This window comes from Giraffa tippelskirchi, chromosome 5, assembly GCF_054371585.1.
Source record: "Giraffa tippelskirchi isolate mGirTip1 chromosome 5, T2T-mGirTip1v1.2.pri, whole genome shotgun sequence".
In the NCBI taxonomy this organism is placed as follows: Eukaryota; Metazoa; Chordata; class Mammalia; order Artiodactyla; family Giraffidae; genus Giraffa; species Giraffa tippelskirchi.
The window spans coordinates 8725784-8747788 of record NC_137279.1 but is presented as its reverse complement, the minus strand read 5'-3'; the positions used below and the strand labels follow the sequence as shown (position 1 = coordinate 8747788).

General features: G+C 50.1%; 1 long non-coding RNA gene across 1 annotated transcript; it reads right to left on the bottom strand.

Moving 5' to 3' along the window:
• Positions 1-3401: 3401 nt before the first annotated feature.
• Positions 3402-21424, bottom strand: LOC145506061 (uncharacterized). Its single transcript, XR_014053521.1, has 3 exons — positions 21149-21424; positions 10994-11103; positions 3402-5035 (listed from the first exon to the last, which is right to left on the bottom strand). It is a non-coding gene; the product is annotated as an uncharacterized LOC145506061 (long non-coding RNA).
• Between the last annotated feature and the right edge of the window lie 581 nt (positions 21425-22005).

Here is a 22005-nt window from a genome sequence, read left to right as displayed (position 1 = left end):
CCAGGGTCACAACGAGAACATCCCAATGGCCAACTTAACAGAACCAAGAACACTCCCCAAACTGGGAAACTTCTTTCTCTGGCTTTGGTGGTGGTGGGGTGGTAGGGTGGGGAGGATTCTGGGATATTTGGGCAATACATCATCCCCAAGTACGGAGCTTTGGTCCACCCTCATCAAACACTTGACCCTGGGTCCCAGAGGGATCAGAGGTTTGATCCCTGAAGCACAGTGAAGAAGATCAGAAGCCACCCCTGCTGGTCGTTCTGATGGGCCAGTGCACTCAGCCTGCAAATGACACAACGCTGTCTCTGAGTTCCTCACTGAGACATCCAGCTATCTACTTGACATCTCTTTTGGGACGTGTCAAATGTTCCTCCAGCTCAAGGTATCTAAGACCGAGCACTTAAGCTTCTTCTCAGCCAGGTTTTCTTACAGCACTTCCTGGCTCACTGACTGGTAGCTCTATCTGCCTAGCTGAGCCAGCCAGGACGAAAGCCAGGAATCTCCCTTGGGACGCATACACAGTCTCTCTCTCTCTCTCTCTCTCTGTATCTAGTTATCAAGTTCTGCTGATATTACTTCCTAAATACTTCTCCGCAGACTTCTCTGGTGCTCCAGTGATTGAGAATCCACCTTCCATTGCAGGGTATGTGGGTTTGATACTCGGTCAGGGAACTAGGATCCCACAGGCTGTGCGGAGCAACTAAGCCCGCATGTCGTAACTACTGAGCTCGAGTGTCGCAGCTGGAGGGTGTGCTGGAAGACAACCATCCCGCAGGATGCAAGGGAGCTCCTGCGTGCTGCAGCTAAGACCCAGTGCGGCCACATGAATAAATAAATATTAAAGAAATACGTCTCCAGTCTCCCCTCTTTACCCGTTTCCTTTGGCATTACCCTAGCACCCTGACCTTTCGCTGCTTGACGACTGCAACAGCCGTCTATCTGCTACACCTGAGACCACTGTGGACCTGCCCAATCTCGTCCTCACCAGGCCGCCACACAACCTTTCACAGAACACAGACCAACCTACTCATATCACACACAACCACTCGGGAAAACTCCAGCAACTCCCCTTGGTTCTTAAAGATGAAACTTACTGATGTGATTTTCAGGGTCCCACACCACCTGGCTCTGACTTCTCTCTGCTACCTGTATTCTTGTGCCATGTGACACACCCTCTCCCTTCCTCCACTCCAGCCACACTGACCTTCACACACACTCACTGCACTCTCTCCAGCTACACACCCATCCTGTGCTGTTCCTTCTTCTGAAACTCTCGCTTCCCTCCCTTGGCCTGTCAACACCTTTCATCCCTTCGATTCCAGCCCAAAGCCCAAAGCCCGCTTCCTCCTCGGGAAAGCCTCCCAGAGGGGGTCCAACCCTCCCTAGGTATGCGCTTAGAGCAGCAGTCACAGCCCATGCGTGGCATTTGTTTGGCGAGTATTTGATGAATGGCTTTCCCTCACCCTCTGATAAGCTTCACTAGAAGAGAGACTATGTCTGGTTTTGCTCATCACACACTGAGCGTGTAAATATTTTGGTGCCTCGCACACAGGAGGCACTGAAATATTTACAATTTCAGTTCAGTTCAGTTCAGTCGCTCAGTTATGTCCGACTCCTTGCGATCCCATGGACTGCAGCACGCCAGGCCTCCCCGTCCATCACCAACTTCCGGAATCTACCCAAACTCATGTCCTTTAAGTCGGTGATGCCATTCAACCATCTCATCCTCCGTTATCCCCTTCTCCTCCTGCCTTCAATCTTTCCCAGCATCAGGGTCTTTTCAAATGAGTCAGCTCTCCGCATCAGGTGGCCAAAGTATTGGAGTTTCAGCTTTAGCATCAGTCCTTCCAATGAATATTCAGGACTGATTTCCTTTAGGATGGACTGGTTGGATCTCCTTGTGGTTCAAGGGACTCTCAAGAGTCTTCTCCAACACCACAGTTCAAAAGCATCAATTCTTCAGTGCTTAGCTTTCTTTATAGTCCAGCTCTCACATCCATACATGACTACTGGAAAAACCAGAGCTTTGACTAGGCAGAACTTTGTTGGCAAAGTAATGTCTTTGCTTTTTAATATGCTGTCTAGGTTGGTCAAAACTTTTCTTCCAAGGAGTAAGCGTCTTTTAATTTCATGGCTGCAGTCACCATCTGCAGTGATTTTGGAGCCCCCAAAAATAAAGTCTGACACTGTTTCCACTGTTTCCCCATTTATTTGCCATGAAGTGGTGGGACTAGATGCCATGATCTTAGTTTTCTGAACGTTGAGATTTAAGCCAACTTTTTCACTCTCCTCTTTCACTTTCATCAAGAGGCTCTTTAGTTTTTCTTCGCTTTCTGCCATAAGAGTGGTGTCACTGCATATCTGAAGTTATTGATATTTCTCCCGGCAATCTTGATTCCAGCTTGTGCTTCATCCAGCCCAGCATTTCTCATGATATACTCTGCATATAAGTTAAATAAGCAGGGTGACAATATACAGCCTTGACGTACTCCTTTCCCTATTTGGAACCAGTCTGTTGTTCCATGTTTGGTTCTAACTGTTGCTTCCTGACCTATAAACAGATTTCTCAAAAGGCAGGTCAGGTGGTCTGGTATTCCCATCTCTTTAAGAATTTTCCACAGTTTGCAGTGATCCACACAGTCAAAGGCTTTGGCGTAGTAAATAAAGCAGAAATAGATGTTTTTCTGGAACTCTCTTACTTTTTCAATGATCCAACGGATGCTGGCAATTTGATCTCTGGTTCCTCTGCCTTTTCTAAAACCAGCTTGAACATCTGGAAGTTCATGGTTCATGTACTGTTGAAGCCTGTCTTGGAGAATTTTGAGCATTACTTTACTAGCGTGTGAGATGAGTGCAATTGTGCGGTAGTTTGAGCATTACTTGGCATTTATATTTTGGATAAATGAATTAATGAATACTGTTCCTCCTGCAAAGCAGGAGACACAGGTTTGATCCCTGGGTCACAAAGATCCCCTGCAGGAGGGAATGGCAACCTACTCCAGTTTCTTTCCTGGAGAATTCCACGGACAGAGGAGCCTGGTGAGCTACATGGGTTGCGAACAGTCAGACACAACTGAGCGATAATATATGGATTTGAATTTTGTGTTTTTTAGACCTCCTTGAAGGTGACATGGTGGGGAAAAATCACCACTTTTTGTCCACCAAGGGCCTCCTGTGTCCCTTCCTGCAACAAAATGGGAAGCTAGCGGATGAGGTGCTTGTGAATTCAGTTGTGCCATGAAACTTGTCTCCTAGTGGTTTCTTTTTGTGTTCCTAAAGATCTCCATGTTCCGTTAGGTGAGGAGGAAAATAGACTAAAGTGATATGTACAGTATGACCCTACTATCATTTTTAAACACTTAGAAAAAATAATAACAATGGCCTACAATGGACCATCCTTTTTTTTTTTGCTGTTGTTTAATTTTTCATTATGAATATGTATTGCTTGGTAGAGAAATTAAAAGTATAAGAACTCTTCTGAATGTATACTTCACGCACACAAAGGTAAAAATGAAAGATCATGTGTTCGGAGTCCCCAGGAAGGAAACCATATTTCCTCGCGGCCTGGGACCTTTCTGAAGGTAGAAACCACTTCACTTCCTCTCTTTACTTCTCCCTGCACCCTCCTCTCTTTCAGCTCCAAGTGACAGAAAATTTAACTTGAATTAACTAAAAGGAAATGTAGATGCTGGACAGTTCCAGGCTCGGTCGCTTTAGAACCTCAAGGGAATTAGTCTCTCTTGATTCCCTGCCTTGGCTCTCCTCCCATGGTGGCAAGATACCCACCAGCCTTCCCAGTTTCGTAAGTCCTACCAGCAGACAGAGTTTTCCCCCCACTAGTTTCAGCAAAAACTTTGATGCTGATCTCTGCACTGATTGCTGCGGCCGGTGGGGTGTTACGTCTGGTACTGGCTGGGCTTGGGCCATGTGCTTCCTCCTAGCAATGAGACTTACAGGAACCCTAACAGACTACAGGGAGTGAGTCAGAACTGGAATGCTTTTGCCAGAATTAAGGGGAAGGGATGATGGGCAGCAATACAAAAGGTGACTTCCACACACTGAGCACGCAGCTCTGCACACAGTAGGTGCCCAGCCTCCTGAGGGGACTGGCTGACCTCTGGCTGGAACCATCTGGAGAGCAGGGGGTGGGAAGAGTAAAGCAACAGGACTTTGCTGGGTCCCCCATCAGCTGCAGGACCTCCACCTACTTCTGTATATGCCAACAGGCTTGTCTGAACATCCCAAGAGAGGGATTCTGGTCCACACACATCCCATAAGGTGATGAGGAGGTGGACAAGGATATTTGACCGGCTGCATGGAAGACCACCTGTGAGCTTCACCCAGCACTGTGTGCCCAGGAGGCTGAGCTTGCTAACTGGCACAACTGGGGCCCAGACTGGTTCAGTGAGCCATTCGGGGTGCCCAGGAGCACCTGGCACCCTGCCCCCTCTCCAGCAGGCCTGGCCCATGGACTGGCATGTGCTCAGTGAGCACTGATCGAACGAACTCCAAGGGTGGAGGGTGCGAGATGAAGAGGGAAGATGGCCGGACGTTTGGGAAATTCCCAGCCCGTTGGGAGAAACCTAACAAGACAAGGTCAATTCTGTGCTCCGGGGCATAAGACTGACGTGCCAACCTCTGTCAGAGGAAGCCTGCTGACCACCCGGAAGTGCAGATGAGGCCGGCCTCCTCTGACCGTTCCATTACCTCTGCCTTCCTGGTCCCAGCCCATTTTGACCATATGGCCTGGTCCTCCACCCACTGTGCCCAGGGTCCCAGCCCAGCACCTGCAAGGATAACCGGACCCCACACTCTGGCCCTGGCCCAGCCCCTCATCTGCCTGGAAGGACCAACCATCAGGCCAGGCTGTTCCAGGCTCTCTTGGTGGAGTCTCTGCCACAGGGAGAGGCCCCAGGAGCTTGGACAGGAAGTAAGGAGCTTGGGCCGAAAGTGAAAAGTAAGCTGGTTCCTGCTGGGGCTTCTTGACGATTTCCCAGCAGGCTTCTCCATTTCCAAATCCACCTTGCTGAGGCTGGGAGGAGACAGATAAAGAAGAAAGTGGTGGTGAGGCTGGGGGTGAGGAAGTGAGAGGAAGTGGAGGCAGGGACAGAAAAGATGGTGCTGAGAGGTCTGAGAGCAGGCTGGGCAGACATGGGCAGTCAAGTCACACCCAGCTAGACAATTCCCCCGACCTGCTTGGGGCAACTGGGGGGGCCTTGCTGAAACCAGCAGCTCTACCAGGATTGGTGAGCTCACAACTTCCTCCCATCCTCCTCCTCCTTCCTCCACCCTTGCAGACACTCCTCCCTGCTCCTTCCACTTCCATCCCTCCCCCTCCTCCTCCCTAAGAAGGCCTCCACAGGGTTTGAGGAAGGCTGGTGCTGAGCCTGTATGCACACATGCCAGGGTTTGATTTTTTTTTTAACTTTTTGTTTGATATTGGAAAATAACTGAGAGTGGAAAAGCTGGCTCAAAACTCAACATTCAAAAAACTAAGATCACGGCATCCGGTCCCATCACTTCATGGCAAAGAGATGGGGAAACAATGGAAACAGTGACAGATTTTATTTTCTTGGGCTCCAAAATCACATCAGATGGTGACTGCTGCCATGAAATTAAAAGATGCTTGCTCCTTGGAAGAAACGCTATGACAAACCTAGACAGCGTATTACAAAGCATAGACGTCATTTTGCCAACAAAGGTCTGTATAATCAAAGCAATGGTTTTTCCAGTAGTCATTTACAGATGTGAGAGTTGGACCATAAAGAAGGCTGAGCACTGAAGAACTGATGCTTTTGAACTGTGGGGCTGGAGAAGACTCTTGAGAGTCCCTTGGACAGCAAGGAGATCAAACCAGTCAATCGTAAAAGAAATCAACCCTGAATGTTTATTGGAAGGGTTGATGCTGAAGTAGTAGCTCCAGTACATTGGCCACCTGATACGAAGAGTCGATTCACTGGAAAAGACCTTGATGCTGGGAAAGATTGAGGTCAGGGGGAGAAGGAGGCAGCAGAGGATGAGATGGTTAGATAGCATCACAGACTCAATGGATCTGAATTTGAGCTTCAAGAGATGGTGAAGGACAGGGAAGCCTGGCATGCTGTAGTCCACAGGGTCACAGACAGTTGGACACAACTTACTGACTGAGCAGCAACAGCTGGTTAACAATGTTGTGATAGTTTCAAGTAGATAGCAAAGGAACTCAGACATACATATACATGTATCCATTCTCTCCCAATCTCCCCTTCCAGGGTTTGGTGTTTAAGCTGCCACAGGCAGGGGGTTCTTGTAGGTCTTTCTGCTGCCACTAGAATGACTGATTTTCATGTTCCCAACAAGTTCTTTTTTTTTTTTTTTTTTTGCTTTACTGTGAAGCATGTGGGATCTTCATTCCCTGACCAGGGATCAAACCCGCATGCCCTGCATCGGAAGCGCAGAGTCTTAACCACTGGACCACCAGGGAAGTTCAAGGCATTTTCTTAACAAACAATAAATGAACAGATTAATGAATGACATTGGTGATCTGATTTGCACCCTATAGCAACCCTTGGAGGCAGACCAGATGGTTATGATTAATGGCGTTTACAACTGGGGAAACTGAGGCACAGAACCTACGTGTCATCACATAAGTCTGCAGTGACCAACCAGGGTCAGAGGCCCATTCCTCCAGCCCCCAACCCAGTGCTGCACCAATGCCCATTGCTTGTCCCTTTCACCCACCTCACCCTCTCAGCTACCCCTTGGGGTTCAGCAGGTCAGACCGGGGGAAAGCACAGGGATCACATGGGCAGATTTGCCCCCCACAGGCTCGGGACTGTGGGGACGGTCATGGGCTGTCCCGTCCGGTTGCTGTTGTGGCCTCATCCCTGGGATCACAGCCTTCTGCGGGGCCTCTCCCATTTCACTCCACTCCACTCAGTGCAGGGACAGCACCAGGGGTCAGAAGTCACATCAGAGCCTACACTGCAGGTAAGGTAAAACCTGGCGGGACATGCACAGTGACCTTTTACCTGCTGGCAGATTCAGTTCAGTTCAGTTCAGTTGCTCAGTCGTGTCCAACTCTTTGCGACCCCAGGGACTGCAGCATGCCAGGCTTCCCTGTCCATCACCAACTCCTGAAGCTTGCTCAAACTCATATCCAGTGAGTCGGTGATGCCATGCAACCTCTCATCTTCTGTCATCCCCTTCTCCTCCTGCCTTTAATCTTTCCCAGCATCAAGGTCTTTTCCATTGAGTCAGTTCTTCGAATCAGGTGGCTGAAGTATTGGAGTTTCAGCTTCAGCATCAGTCCTTCCAATGAATATTCAGGACTGATTTCATTTAGGATGGATTGGTTGGATCACCTTGCAGTCCAAAGGACTCGGACTGTTGGCGGCAAATCTGCCCACGTGATCCCTGAGCTTTCTCCCGGTCTGATCCGTTGAACCCTAAGGGGCAGCTGAGAGGGTGCAGGTGAGTGAAAGGGACAGGCAGTGGGCGTTGGTGCAGCACTGGAGTCGGGGGGCTGGGGGAATGGGGCTGACAAGTAGGGCCCACATTAAATGTTAAGTGACCTCCTTGACCTCATGACTGGGGAATTCAAGAAAGGAGAATTCCCTGGGATTTGGAGGTGGGAGACACTGCAATTCTGGAGCATCTCCACTGGTGGTCTTATGGTCAGAAATGGGGAGCTCTCCTGACACCCATGAAGGCTTTAACCTCAGAAGTGGCCTTCACAGAACAAGGCCTTGAGGTACTGAGAGAGTGCCCTGCCCCCTGAACCCTACTACCAGTTTCTGTGCAGCTGTTCCTTTGGCGTGAAGTCCTGACCCCGAGGAGGAAGGGTAGCGCTGTTTTGTCATATATTAGTTGCTGTTCAGTTGTTCAGTCATGTCTGACTCTTTGCAACCCCATGGACTTCGGCATGCTAGGCTTCCCTGTCCTTCACCATCTCCCAGAGCTTGCTCAAACTCATGTCCATTGAGTTGGTGATGCCATCCAACCATTGCATCCTCTGTCATCCCCTTCTCCTCCTGCCTTTAATCTTTCCCAGCATCAGGGTCTTTTCCAATGAGTCAGCCTTCACATCAGGTGACCAAAGTATTGGAGCTTCAGTTTCAGCATCAGTCCTTCGAGTGAATATTCAGGGCTGATTTCCTTTAGGATTGAGTGGTTTGATCTCCTTGGAGTCCAAGGGACTCTCGAGAGTCTTCTCCAACACCAAAAGCATCAATTCTTTGGCGTTCAGCCTTCTTTACAGTCCAACACTCACATCCATACATGAATACTGGAAAAACCATCACTTTGACTATATTGAATTTGTCGACAAAGTAACGTCTCAGCTTTTTTAATACGCTGTCTAGGTTTCTCATAGCTTTTTTCCCCAAGGTGCAAGCGTCTTTTAATTTCGTAGCTGCAGTCACCATCTGAGGTGATTTTTGGAGCCCACCAATAAGAGGCATGTAACCACATGTTAGTTACACGTCTCTTACTGTCATTAATTTAACTGATCTTTTCCAGAACAATTTGTTTTGGGGTGAAGGTCTAATGCAAGAGTGATGGGGGCATGGCTAGAGCTACTGGCCACCTGTGGTTATTTAAATTTCAGCTCAGGGAATTCCCCTGGCGTTCCAGTGGTTAGCACTCCCCACTTCCACTGTTGGGGCCCCGGGCTCAATACTGGTTGGGGAACTAAGATCCTGCAAGCCACCAGCATGGCCAAATAAATAAATTTAATTTTATAAAAATAAGATGAAATAAAAAAATTCCTCAGTTGCACAAGTTAAACATTTGGAGTGCTCCCTAGCTACTGCATGGGGCCTCACAGATACAGGACATTTCCATCATCACAGAGAGTTCCACTTTCTGGAAGGAAAGAGGTTACCTCCTGACCTTGGTGAAACTGGGCAGGTTCAGGACAGGAAATGGGGTGTATGTTGGGGGGGACGGGGGAGGTGAGTCTGAGGTGGCCTAGTCTTTTCAGCAGGAGGGTTATGGTTTCGGGGAAGGCGTCACCTCCTCACTCACTCACATCTCACAGCACCGCAGGCCCTGCACCCAGGGCCCAAGGCACGTGGGAAGCATCTGGGTGTGAGGGGTGCAGAGGATGCTGGGGGCCGAGGGTGGTGAGCCAGTGGTGGGGGGGAGGTCAGAATAAGGGGGGACTGCGGCGGCCACAGTGACTTAACACCCAGCACCAGCACCCCACCAGCACAGCGCAGAGTAGGGAGCTGCAGGGGGTGGGCTGTGCCCCTCTTCCTCCCGACCCCAGGGGTCACTCGGACTGGAGGCAGTGCTCCACTCCCTCCGCACCCCACCTGCTCCATTAACCTGGTGGTTAATAGTTAATTTCTCCTCCTGTCATGCAGGACACAGACAGGGAGGCAGCTGGGAGGTGCATCCAGCTGCTCCTTCTGCCAGGATAGGTGAAGACAGGGCAGGGAAGGTCAGGGGTGCCCGCCTGGGTGGGGGTGGGTGGGTGGAATGGGAGGTGGGGGGATTGGGAGGATAGGGTGGGATGGGGGTGGGATGGAGAGGGAATCGTTCACTTCTGGACGCCTCACAGTGCCTCCCTCCCGGGCGCCCTCCCAGCCTGGCATCCGGGTACCACATGCTGGTCTCCTCTGACCCGGAGCTCATCCAGGGCTGCCTCTGTATGCCAGACCCTGTGGGACACTTTCATGTAAGGGACTGGTTTCACCCCCCACCCCCGTTTTCCGGATGAACAGACTCAGTCTATCTGAGATGAGGTGCCCCAGGCTCACAGTACAGAAGCAGGGCCAGGAACGAAACCCAGAACTTTCAGACACAAGCCCGGTGTGCATTTACTTCCCGACAGCCGCCCAGGAATGAAACCCAGCCCTTTCAGACACAAGCCCGGTGTGAATTTACTTCCCAACAACTGCCCAGCTCCGGAAATTCTTACAACCCAGTCTACAGGGTTAGTAGCTACCAGAGCAGAGGAAATACGGTGGGCACTGCCCAGGCCTACAGGCTCTCTTCTCCACCCACTCACGAGTCATTACCGCAGCCTTAATCAGTTAGAAGATCCTGCCAAAGACCCATGCCAAGCTTCCAGGGATATTTATAGCTCATGTCATAAAATGCTCCTTTGGGCTGAAAGCAGTTGTTCAGTGAGGCTTTTTGTTTCAGTCTCCCAACACCGGAGCCATCCCATGTGTGGCCGAGACTTCAGTATGTGGGTTCATGGGCTTTGGCCTTTGGGGAGTAGAAAGACCAGGGGAGAAATTTATTGACAAAAATCAAGATGGAAGTAATTTGAAATGAAGTTGAAAGTTCCAGGAAACAAGATTAGGCCTCCCCGTCTCTAGGATAAAATGAGGCATTCGGTGTCCAGCACGTTCTGGGGCAAGTACTGGGCCGACTGGCGTCTATGGGGCGGTCCTGCCCCGGCCCTCACCGTCCTGGACCCAAGGGCACCGCCGGGGCTGAGGTTCAGGGCAGGCAAGGTTCGTTCCCATCCTCACCACAAGATGTCGCTGCCGCTCAAATTAGAGGGCACTGGACTGGACCAACTTTTGGTCCCAACGACAGCAGCTCTGGGGGTGGGCCCAGCAATCTGGGTTTTTGACGAGCCCTCTGAGGGATTCTGAGCCAAGCTCAAGTTTGACAACTGTCGATATAGGTTCTGCCCCTCTGCCAGCCAGCAGGGCTCCCCGCCCCCAGCCCAACAAACGGGTGCTCTTTCTTTAGTCTCCCCCCCCTTTTTTTTAACGACCCCAGGCAGCCCTAGAGGCTCCTCAGTCCATGAGGTTTCCCAGGCGATACTGGGGAGCTTCCCGACCCAGGGATTGAACCTACGTCTCTGTCTCCTACATTGGCAGGCGGATTCTTCACCGTTAAGCCTTCAGGGAAGCCCTCTTTCTTTAGTTCTAATTCAGCTCTGACCTGAAGCCTCTGTTTACCTAGAGAGCTCTCCATGCCCTTCCTTGCAACACCTATAGAGGTGTGTGAATTACTGACATGCCCTGACTCCCCCAAAGAGACTCACCCCTGTACCAACGAAGCAGCTTTCCATCCTTTCCATGAGTCTGTCCATATTCAAAGTCCCTGGAGAGCGTATGTTCAATTGTCCAGCTGTGGTTTGGGGGACAGCCTTGGCTGGAAAAGAGCAGGACATCACATTAATTCTTGTCAATAATGACTGTGTTCACAGGGGAAAGAGGTCATTCTCCAACAGAAGACAAATTCCAAGTGATTTTTTTTTTAAGTACATCATGGAAGGAGGAGCATTTGTACTCATTTATGAACTCTAAGCCCTGGTTGTGGCAGACAAGACTCCAGGTGGACCGCTGCCTTGTCCCCACCTCCTGTGTTCACACCTGGAGCCTGGAGGGGAGAGATCTTGTTCTGGGGGACGCCCACACTGAGGTACTTAAGGGTATCAGGGCATTTTTGTCTGAAGGTTGTTCTCAAATGACATAGGAAAACGACCAATGACAATGGACTATATGGAAAACTAGAAAAATGGAGGAAGTGAGCAAATGAAATGTTAGCAGTTGTGGAAATCTGGGTGAGAAGGAAGGATATGGAGTTCTTTTACCACTCTCGCAGCTTTTCTTTAAATTTTAAACTATTTAAAAAATTATTGAGCAAAAGAAACCATATGCAAAAGAGAGCACACTGTATGATTTCATTTATACCAATTTCTAGAAGAGGCAAGACTAATCTATGGAGACAGAAATCGAAACAGTTGTTGCCTCTGGTGAGGGTGGCGAATTAACTAGAAGAGGCAAGAGGGAACTTTCTGGAGTGATAAATGTTTCTATATATTGACTCAGAATGTTGGGCATACAGTGTAAATACAGCTATTAAAACTCAGAGAATACACTTAAAACTTTGTACACTTTATCATGTATAAATTATGCTTTGATTAAAAAGGATGCAGGGAAAATACATATATGAGAGAACAAACAAATCTATAAATTGGTCCTTGAAATAATCAGTAAACATTACAAACTTCCGTTGATACCGATCAAGGAAAATAAGTCCAACAGCAAACTGACAGCCAATATCAAGAATGAAAAAGAGCCTTCCTACAGATAAAGATAACCTCAGATACGCAGATGATACCACACTTACGGCAGAAAGCGAAGACGAACTAAAGAGTCTCTTGATGAAAGTGAAAGAAGGGAGTGAAAAATTTGGCTCAGAAAACTAAGATCATGGCATCTGGTCCCATCACTTCATGGCAAATAGATGGGGAAACAATGGAAACATGAGAAACTTTATTTTCTTGGGCTCCAAAATCACTGCTGATGGTGACTGCAGCCATGAAATTACAAGATGCTTGCTCCTTGGGAGAAAAACTATGATCAACCTAGACAGCATATTAAAAAGCAGAGACAGTACTTTTCTGACAAAGTCCATCTAGTCAAAGCTATGTTGAGAACATCAGGGAAGCCATAATTATATATACATATATATTAACCAACGTGTGTAGTGCCTACCATCTACGAGGCAGTCTTTGGCAGAAGATGAATTATCAACAAGCATCACTTGATAGCACCGAATTTCAAGATCCCAAAGTGGAGAAGCTGCCCTAGGACACTGGGTCACTGGGGCCTCAGAGAACCAACCCCTGGGGACAGAGTGGCTCTGCGTGTGATGAGTCTCCCAGCTGGAGCCCAGGCTTGAGTGTCTCTGTGTCTGCTCGGCTGTTGGGGAGGGCAGTCTGAGTGCAGGATGATGCCAGGTAATGGGGGCAGGTGGCTCTGGTTGCCACGGGCACTGGCTCGGGTGCCCCGGGGACTGAGGGGCAGGAGGAGCTCTGATGAGCTCTCTGAGCAGCCTCTCAGGTGTGGTACCTGACTTCTGTGTTAACAGGTAGGTGCCTCAGGGTTCAGCGGGGAATTCTAAGTGCTGCAATTGACCCTGCTCTGCTCCGTTCTCTCAGATGAGGGAGCTGGGGGTGGTTGAGTTTGCCCCAGTGAATAAGGGTTGAGGAGGAGGAGGCAGGAGGTGAAACCCTAATAGGGTGACTGGGGGCATCTGGCCGGACAGTTCTGTGGACCTAGGGCTCCGGGTCAGGGTGCACGGGGGGAGGTGGTCATGTCTAGTTGGCTCTTTGTCTCAAAAGCCATGGGAATGAGGCCCTGGCCACAGGTCCAGCCCCCTTAGGAACCAGGCTCCATCCCTGATCCATCACCTCGAGGGGGCCTGTGGCTCAGTACAGCCATCACCAGAACCACGGGCTCCAGCCCCTGGTGCTCTGGCCTTCAGAGCTGGCCAATTTCAGCTCTGAAACTTTCAACAGCCATTCTCTGAGCTTTCGTTTTCTCCCTGGCAAAATGGGGACACGAAGAACACCATCGTGGGGCCACTGTGAGAATGAGGTGGGCTGAAATGTCCATGGCCTTGCAGAGGCCAGTCATGCTAGGGATAAGGACAGAATGAAGGGACAAAATAGGTGATTAAATAGTCCATCCCCCCAGGGGATTGTAAGTAGAAAAATATGGGAGACCCCTGTAAGTTAATGATTACTCGAAAAAGCAGGCTTGCTTAGCAACACAACCATGCAACGGAAACTTGGGACATGCCCTGAAACAATAAAACAATAGTAGAAAATAAGGCCTACAACCTGCCCAATGGCATCATCAAGTAAATGACCCCCCAAACAGGCTCTGTGCACAAAAAGCAACCATTTATGAAAAATGACTTTTCAAAATGAAAGTCCTTCATTATACTGAGACCTGAAAGTATTTTCCCCAAGTGCTATAACAGTCCTGGCCTGACCATCTAGGGAGGGGTGAGTACAATTCCCTGCCCTTCCTGGGGGAGGAACTGACGATGGAAATGTGACCTTTCTTCAAGAAAGACAAGGAAGGTCTTTCCCCCCCACCCCCTCCACTTTTCCTTTGATTATAAAACTAGCCCACTAAGTTCTCAGGGCGTGGCATTTCTCGCCCATCCATTAGCAAGCCTCACAAGCATCCTACTCTAATAAATCACTTATCTACCCCTTTGCTCTCATTGAATCTCCTCTGCTCTGAGACATAAAGGACTACGGTCCCGGAGCTCTTCGGAGCCCCCCTGAAATGACACCAGTTGGTTTCACAAGGGTCTCAAAAAGGGCCTGGCCCTTCTCCCGTTACAGTGTTAAAGAGACTGAGCACCACGAATGCCGCTGTGGGTCTCTGCAGGAATTGTAAAGTCAGACACCCTCAGGAGCAGGCAAATACCCCACGTGAGTGTAGCAGCCACAAGAAGATGGGGGGACGGAGTGGTGGGAGCCTGACTAAGGACATCCAGGACGTGGCCGCCAGCCTCACTTTGTCGTAACGTCTGGGTTTGCACAAATAAACGGGCCAGAGTGATGGTTCCCCAAGATTCAGGGAGGACTCTGAGCCTCCCCACCCCGAGTCTCACAGAGCCTCTGGGCTTCCCCGGTGGCTCAGATGGTAAAGAATCTGCCTGCAATGCAGGAGACCCAGATTCGATCCCTGGGTCGGGAAGACCCCCTGGAGAAGGGAATGGCAACCGTTCCAGTAATCTTGGCTGGAGAATTCCATGGATGGAGGAGCCTGGTAGGCTACAGTTCACGGGGTCACAAAGAGTCAGACACGACTGAGAGACTAACACTTTCACTTTCTCAAATAAACACAGGCCAGAGTGATGGTTCCCCAAGATTCAGGGAGGACTCTGAGCCTCCCCACCTGGAATCTCACAGAGCCTCTAGGTCAGGCCCTGAAAGCAGCCCAGGGAGAAAAGCCTCTCTCTGTATATAGTCTGGGGCCTCAGGGGTTGGCCTAGGAGTTTGGTGGGAGACAACGGGACCCCGGCTGAGTACTCCACAGTCAGAAGCTGCCCCTGGGGACAGGTCTGAGTTCCCTCCAGTGGCACCTCATTGTCCCGAGGGCTCCGGCAGAGTCTGGGGACGGGGCTGGGACTGAGGGAGCCAGTTCACTGCCCTGCTACTTCCCCCAGAACTAAGGTCTGTACTGTTGGGGTGTCTTTTGTTAGAAAGAGTTAAGGAGACTAGGGCCAAGGACTGCTCCTGAATGTGCCAGTGCGGAGACACAGAAACTGATCTGTGGCAGGCGGAACCTCCCCGACCAGGGATTGAACCTGTGCCCTGCATTGCAAGTGCAGAGTCTTAATCTCTGGACCACCGGGGAAGTTCTAGCTGCTGTTTACTGAGGAGCTATTCTAAGCAGAGCAATGCAGAAGATGCTTTACATTCCCATTTCCTTTAATCCTCACAGCAGCTCTACAGGGAAGGTATTAATGATTCCAAATTCTAGCTGGGGCTCAGAGAAGTTGGGACACAAAGCTAGGATCACACAAGTGCTAAGCCTAGGTTTGAAACTAGAGAGAAGAGACTTTGAGAAGCCCCCATGTCTCACCCGAGGATATCCCAGGAGAATGAGAATGGTTCTGGTTGATTCATCCCTGACGCCAGAGAGCAAATGGTTACTGAGACTTCTAGAACTCAGAGGGTGAGCCCTGAGAGTTCCTGCCGGCTCCAGCACATAGGACTGTCTGCCTCCTCATCAGGCTCTGTGAGGGAGGCGCGGTATTTATTAGTAAAATGAGACCGAGGTCGGGGAAGTGTTTTGTAAATTTCCAGGTGCAATGCAAATTGCAAGATGATTGCAACTTATTTTCCCTCATGGGCATAATGACTCTAACAATGAATTATGGGATTGGATTTCTTTTTAAAAATGTTTATTTATTTATTCACTTGGCTGCCTCCTGACCAGGGATCAAACCCACGTCTCCTGTGTTGGCAGGTGGATTCTCAGTCATTGGACCACCAGGGAAGTCCATGAGGTTGGATGTCTACGTTTAGTCTTTCTTTGGTGAAGTCACAAAACAAATAAGTCCCATAATCATGGTCTTGTGCAATTGGTTTTCACCCTGTATAGTGTAGTCCAGATAGGTGGCAGTACACATTCCCCAAGAGAGATTTCCTGACTTTAAATACAGGAAGAGGCTTTAGTTCCTACCAGTTGAACTACTATGTCCGTGTCCCTTTTCAGCCTGCTGAGAAAACCAAGAAAGGCAGGCGGTCTGAATTCAGCTACCCTTGGAAGAAATGAGCAGGCTCAAAAGAAGCTCTTCGGTTTTCTCTGAGCTTCATGTATGTCAATAAAATATGTGAACTCAGTGGAAGCAGAGAAGCTGCCAGCTAGGAAATAAATGGATAAAGTTCTTTTTTGCTTCAAGAGTCCTTTTTTATAATATACTCTGGGCCTGCAATTTGCATCTTCTGAAAAGAACCCCAGCACATGTGCAGCCCCTGTCTTCACCCAGGCTAATAATGTAATTCCACCTTGTCACGGGTGTTCTCTTCCACACTCTCTACCTCCTTGCTCCATCCCTGGGCATGCCCACCATGATCGGGTCTGCTGTTCCTCACAGGGTGGGAACCTAGAAGCAAGTTTTGTCATCATTATTATATGACTGGATCAAGTCTGGGATCCCGAGGTACCTTCATTTGTAAGTACCCCATGCCCCCACAATTGTTGGACAGCTAGATTGCTTCCACTGTGGTCAGTGGAAGAGTCTAAATCTTAACTTTTTCAATCCTTGTTTCTGGTTTCCTCTCCATGAAGTTTCCAGAGACTCTAGGCATCTGGCAGCTTCAACAAGGCACTTGGCCTCCACCCAGAAGAGAAAGCGACCTCTCGGCCCAGCGAGGAACGTGCTGGTGCCTCAACACACGGTTGCCACCCGCTTTGCTTTTCTTGGGGTGGATTGGATGGCTCTGGTCTTTCTGCTTTCCTGATTGCTTGTTTGGCAGCAGGAGGTTAAAGCAACTTTGGCTTATCTTCTGGGAAAATATCCCTGAGCACTGGAGAGCCTGCTGCTGCCTTTCGGCAATTTCCAGCAGCCAGCACAGGGTCTGCTACAAGACGGGTGCTCAGCCTCAGTTCACAGTGATACCACATGTCCTGGCTCCTTCATCAGCCCCAGATTTCAGGTTCTATCCCACCCCTCCTGTCTCTAGGGGCCCTCCTTCATCAGCCCAAGTAAATCTATAACTGGGAGATGGCTGAAATATTTCCTCTTCCAAGCAGGCTTCCAGGATTATGAGAAGAGTAAGTAACATGGATTTCCCTGGTGGCTCAGACAGTAAGGAAACTGCCTGCAATGCGGTAGACCCAGGTTCGATCCCTGAGTCGGGAAGATCCCTTAGAGGAGGGCATGGCAACCCTCTCCAGTATTCTTGCCTGGAGAACTCCATGGACAGAGGAGCCTGGTGGGCTACAGTTCAGGGGGTCACAAAGAGTCAGACACAACTGAGCAAAGAACACTTTCACTTTCACATAATATGGAATTCCACTCCACACACACATACCACCTCACCCCCTCTAAATAAACACACTTGTTACACATAGAAAATGAGATGTGTCCGGTGGCCATGGCTGAGGCTTAAGGTCTACACGCCCACAGGCTTCTGTCTGATTTGTGGATATACCAAGGCAGCAGCGGGCAGAGCAATGGTTTGGAAGAGAAGAGCCTGGTTGTTTGTGGGATTTGCTTTGTTACTCATTTGCTGTGGTGTCTGAGCTAGTTGCTTGCCCTTTCTGAACTTAGCAGGTGTGGGAGTAAAGAGCAGCCAAGCCCGCTGCTGCTCTGGGATTCTCAGGAGAACAGCCCAGGGTCAAGAGCAAGGTGTGGATGATATGGGAGAGGCATGGGAGTCAGGAAGCCAGGGGTTGCTCCAGGGGCAGGAGGTAGATCTCTGGGTCTCTGCAGCACCCCCAGCCCAGCAGCACATGGCCTGGCTCCCTCTGGCCGGGAGCCCCTGGGGACACAGATGAGCCTGCCTACTGCACTTCCACCCTTGGCACTCAACCCTGGTGCTAAGTCATCCTTTGTTGGGGAAGTGGATGAGGGCTGAGATGTGCAGGGAGGGGGAGAGAAAACTGAGCGCTTGGAGTTCCTAGAGGGAATTCTAGCCATTTACGAGTCTATCGGAGAACATCTCGGGGGAAAGTCTTCAAGAAAGAATTGTTCTCAGCCCTTCGAGAGCAATGGAAAGGCATGCACTCTGATGGGTGGGGAAGATTGCATTAGATCAGCCTTAATCTTTTCCTTGGCATGTCTTCTCTATAAAAAGCTGCTGTGGGAGGAGACACATCACTGATGTGGGAGTCCCAGGAGGACAGTCACTGATGTGGGAGCCCCAGGAGGACAATCACTGATGTGGGAGCCCCAGGAGGACAAGGGCGCTCAGCGCCTCAGGCCTCACGCTGGGCTCACCTCCAGGTATCCCTGGATATGTGAGCCCAGCCCTCCAGGAGGCGGCTCCTGAGAGAGGCAGCCTGGCTGTGTGGAGGCGGGGTGTCCAGGATTTGGAGACAGGATCCAGCAGAAAGGGGGGCTGGCTGAAGAGACAAGCTGAGCTGAGTCAGTGTCCAAAGGAAGCTCACAGAGTTTGCAGTGCAAGACACAGTGAAAACCCCCTGATTCGTCTTATCTATAGAATCTTCTATAAAGAAAGCTGAGTGCCGAAGAATTGATGCTTTTTTTTTTTTTTCCAAGTGTCTCCTGCCTTTATTGTTTTGTTTTTTTTTTTTTTAATAAATTTGTTTATTTTAGTTGGGGGCTAATTACTTTACAATATTGTAATAGTTTTTGCCATACATTGACAGAATTGATGCTTTTGAACTGTGGTGTTAGAGAAGACTCTTGAAAGTCCCTTGGACTGCAAGGAGATCAAACCAGTCAATCCTAAAGGAAATCAGTCCTTAATATTCATTCGAAGGACTGATGTTGAAGCTGAAGCTCCAATACTTTGGCCACCTGATGTGAAGAACGGACTCATTGGAAAAGACCCTGATGCTAGGAAAGATTGAAGGCAGGAGAAGAAGGGGATGACAGAGGATGAGATGGTTGGATGGCATCACCGACTCGATGGACATGAGTCTGAGCAAGCTCCAAGAGTTGGCGATGGCCAGGGAGGCCTGGCGTGCTACAGTCCATGGAGTTGCAAAGAGGACGACACGACTGAGCTACTGAAGAGAACTGAATCTTCAGTAAACTCTGGTTTAGAAGTTTAGCTTCCTGCTGGAGACTGGGGGAGGTGCTGAGCCCTGGGTTAAAGCTCTCACAGAGCAAGAACAGCCTGTACACCCTGGGGTGGCAGCCCCGGGGGTACTGGTCCCAGCACAGTGCTCCAACGGCAGCGTTCCCCCAGTGACTTGCACCACCTCCCTGCTGCTAACGGTTCTTCCTGGACATCATTCTGCTTGAAGTCTTGGTGGCATTTAATGTCACAGACCACGCCTACATTCTTGGCTTTTCCTCTGGGGCCATCCCGGAAGCAGAGCCTGAGATTTGGGTGCAGAGCCCAGGATTTGGGAGGTGACTCGGGAAAGAGGACTGAAGAGGGCACAAGGAGAGTGAGACGTGAAGGCAGAGGAACCAGCTAAGAGTGTGTTAGCAGGGCCACTGCTGAGGACACCAGGGCACGAGCCCCCGGAAACCCCTGCCTTCCAAGGACCGTCCACCTGGTGGGTGGGGACATGGGGTGTTTCTTTGCCTGCTCGCATCCCCCACTGGTTGAACATTGTCCCCAGTGATACTGAGCACCTCACACTTGGGGACAACTCTTGTCGCTGGGCTCAATGTGCTTCGCAGGCCTCAGGGGCTTGTGAGCCTGTGCTGGGGTGTTGTCAATTAAAGGAACCTCTGAGTTCAAACAGAACTGCCTGCCAGAGCCGCCCTCTGAGCAAACGGGGCCCAGGGGGACGCAATGCGGATGCGGGCCACAGAGGACCACACTGACCTTGACCTCCCTTCCTCACCTCTCTAGGGTGTTTCCCCCAATGTACTGTCAGTAGGTGCCTGCTAACTCTGCATGATCAGCACTTTCTTTCTTTCCTTCTTCTTTTATTTTTTTTTAATATTTATTTATTTGGCTGTATTGGGTCTTGGTTGTGGCATGCGAGATCTTTGATATTCCTCGCAGCATGTGTGATCTTTAGTTGTGGCATGTGGGATCTAATTCCTCGACCAGGGATTGAACCCGGGGCCCCTGCCTTGGGAGTGTGGAGTCTCAGTCACTGGATCACCAGGGAAGTCCCCGCTCTTCTAAAAATTCACCTACTTCCTATCACTTGGGCCATCACAGGACCATGACTGGACACTAGGGAGACACATTACTGAGCAATGCTCACTTAGCTCGTCTTGGTTCCTTAGAGCTGACTATGGTGAGAATGCAGTGGAAACAAGTGCACAGGGTTAGGTTCCCAAACCCTTCTCAGCCTGCTCCTCCGCTGGGCCTGTAAGTCAATCCCAGGCTCTCTTCTGGTCCTGTGTGAGCTGAGCCTTCCCCCTGTGTCCAACATCGAACGTCTCCCTTTACCCAGACGACCCCCAGATCCTTATCTTCAGCCAAACGCATCCTCCCTTGTGGCTCAGCTGGTAAAGAATCCGCCTGCAATGCGGGAGACCTGGGTTTGATCCCTGGGTTGGGAAGATCCCCTGGAGAAGGGAAAAGCTACCCACTCCAGTATTCTGGCCTGGAGAATTCCACGGACTGTATAGTCCATGGGGTCTCAAAGAGTCAGACACTACTGAACAACTTTTCACTTTTTCACTAAACCCATCCTCCGCGTGTGAGGCTGGTCACTGGGCCTGTCCTCCTGGGGATCATAACAGGGAGGACAGGGAGGCCTGGCGTGCTGCAGTCCACGGGGTCACAAAGAGTTGGACACGACTGAGCAACTGAACTGAACCGAACTGAACATTTAATGTGGAAGTAAACTTTTCCTCTTCCAACACCTACCTCTGCTATCCCCTCATCTAGGGAGACATCGCTAAGCATCTCAAGTAAATAAATCATCTCTTCCAGTGAGCTACTTCTATTGCTTGTCAGCACAGTACATTGTAGATGAGTCTACAGATGTTTGATTTTTCTATTTAATTGCCACCTTATTTAAATATCTTGTTCATCTTTGTGGGAAAAAAAAAAAAAAGACACCTCGCCCTCCCCACCCACACCGCCAAGGGACACCAAGTCAGCTTCCCCTCCTTTCTGCTCCTCCCCTGGGGTGTCGTGACTCCCCAACATCAAGTCAGGATTCCCAAACAATTCCACCCTCTCCGTCATCCTCTGCACCAGTTGGGGACACTATTCCGGGAGCCAGGCAGTGTACTAACTACCGAGCTGATACTATTGGTCAGGACTCACCAGCGTTCTTCTTTGGAAACTGATTTCAGAATCCACATTCAGATCCACTTGTGACAATTTGTTTCACCCTGTGCGTCACAGCTGCTCCTTGTCTTTCACTAACACCACCTCTTTTCCTTCCCGTGCCCGAGGCAACCCCTCAGGCCCCACGTCAGTACCCACCCAGAGGGCCCACATCAGCTCGTGTCATTTCAGGTTTTATGCCTCTAATGCAGGGCACACATCCTGGCTCCCCTCTCCCACTGATTTGCTGGTACTCAGCCTCCTCCCAGAAGTATTTCCGGGTTGAGCGGAAGTGGCTTTCCTGCCTTCTTACCCCTGGACCTGGACTGGCTTCCCACACTGTCGAGTGCTCAGGCTCCCGGACCACCCTCCCACAGCCCCCACATCACCCGCTTCCGCTGCCGTCTGCACATTCCCACCCGTGGGTGACCTCGCAGTCCACTCCTGTCTGCTTATGTCTGTGGTCGGTGGGTCCTCGAGCCAGTGACAGCTCATTTCAGGCTCAGGAGGACAGAGGCAGGTCCAGGGTGTTTGCTGAGTGCAGAGAGCAGGCTCAGGGTGCTATAGATGACCTCTCACCACACACTGGGGCTTGGGCTCCTGGCCCTCGAGGAGTCCTTATTCTGCAGGGAGGTTCAGCTAACAGCGTGATGCTCCACTGACTCTCATTATTTGCAGTCGTCACGTTCTGAATGCCACTGCCAGCCCTGAACCACTGCTCCTAGGGGAAACACACGGTTAGGTTCCTGCGAGCCTCTGGTCAGGACATTTTCATCAGCCAGTCAATACACAACCTTGTCTTTTGTGTATTTCTGTTCAAAGAGTCCTTATTTTTGTTGCATTGTTCATTCATT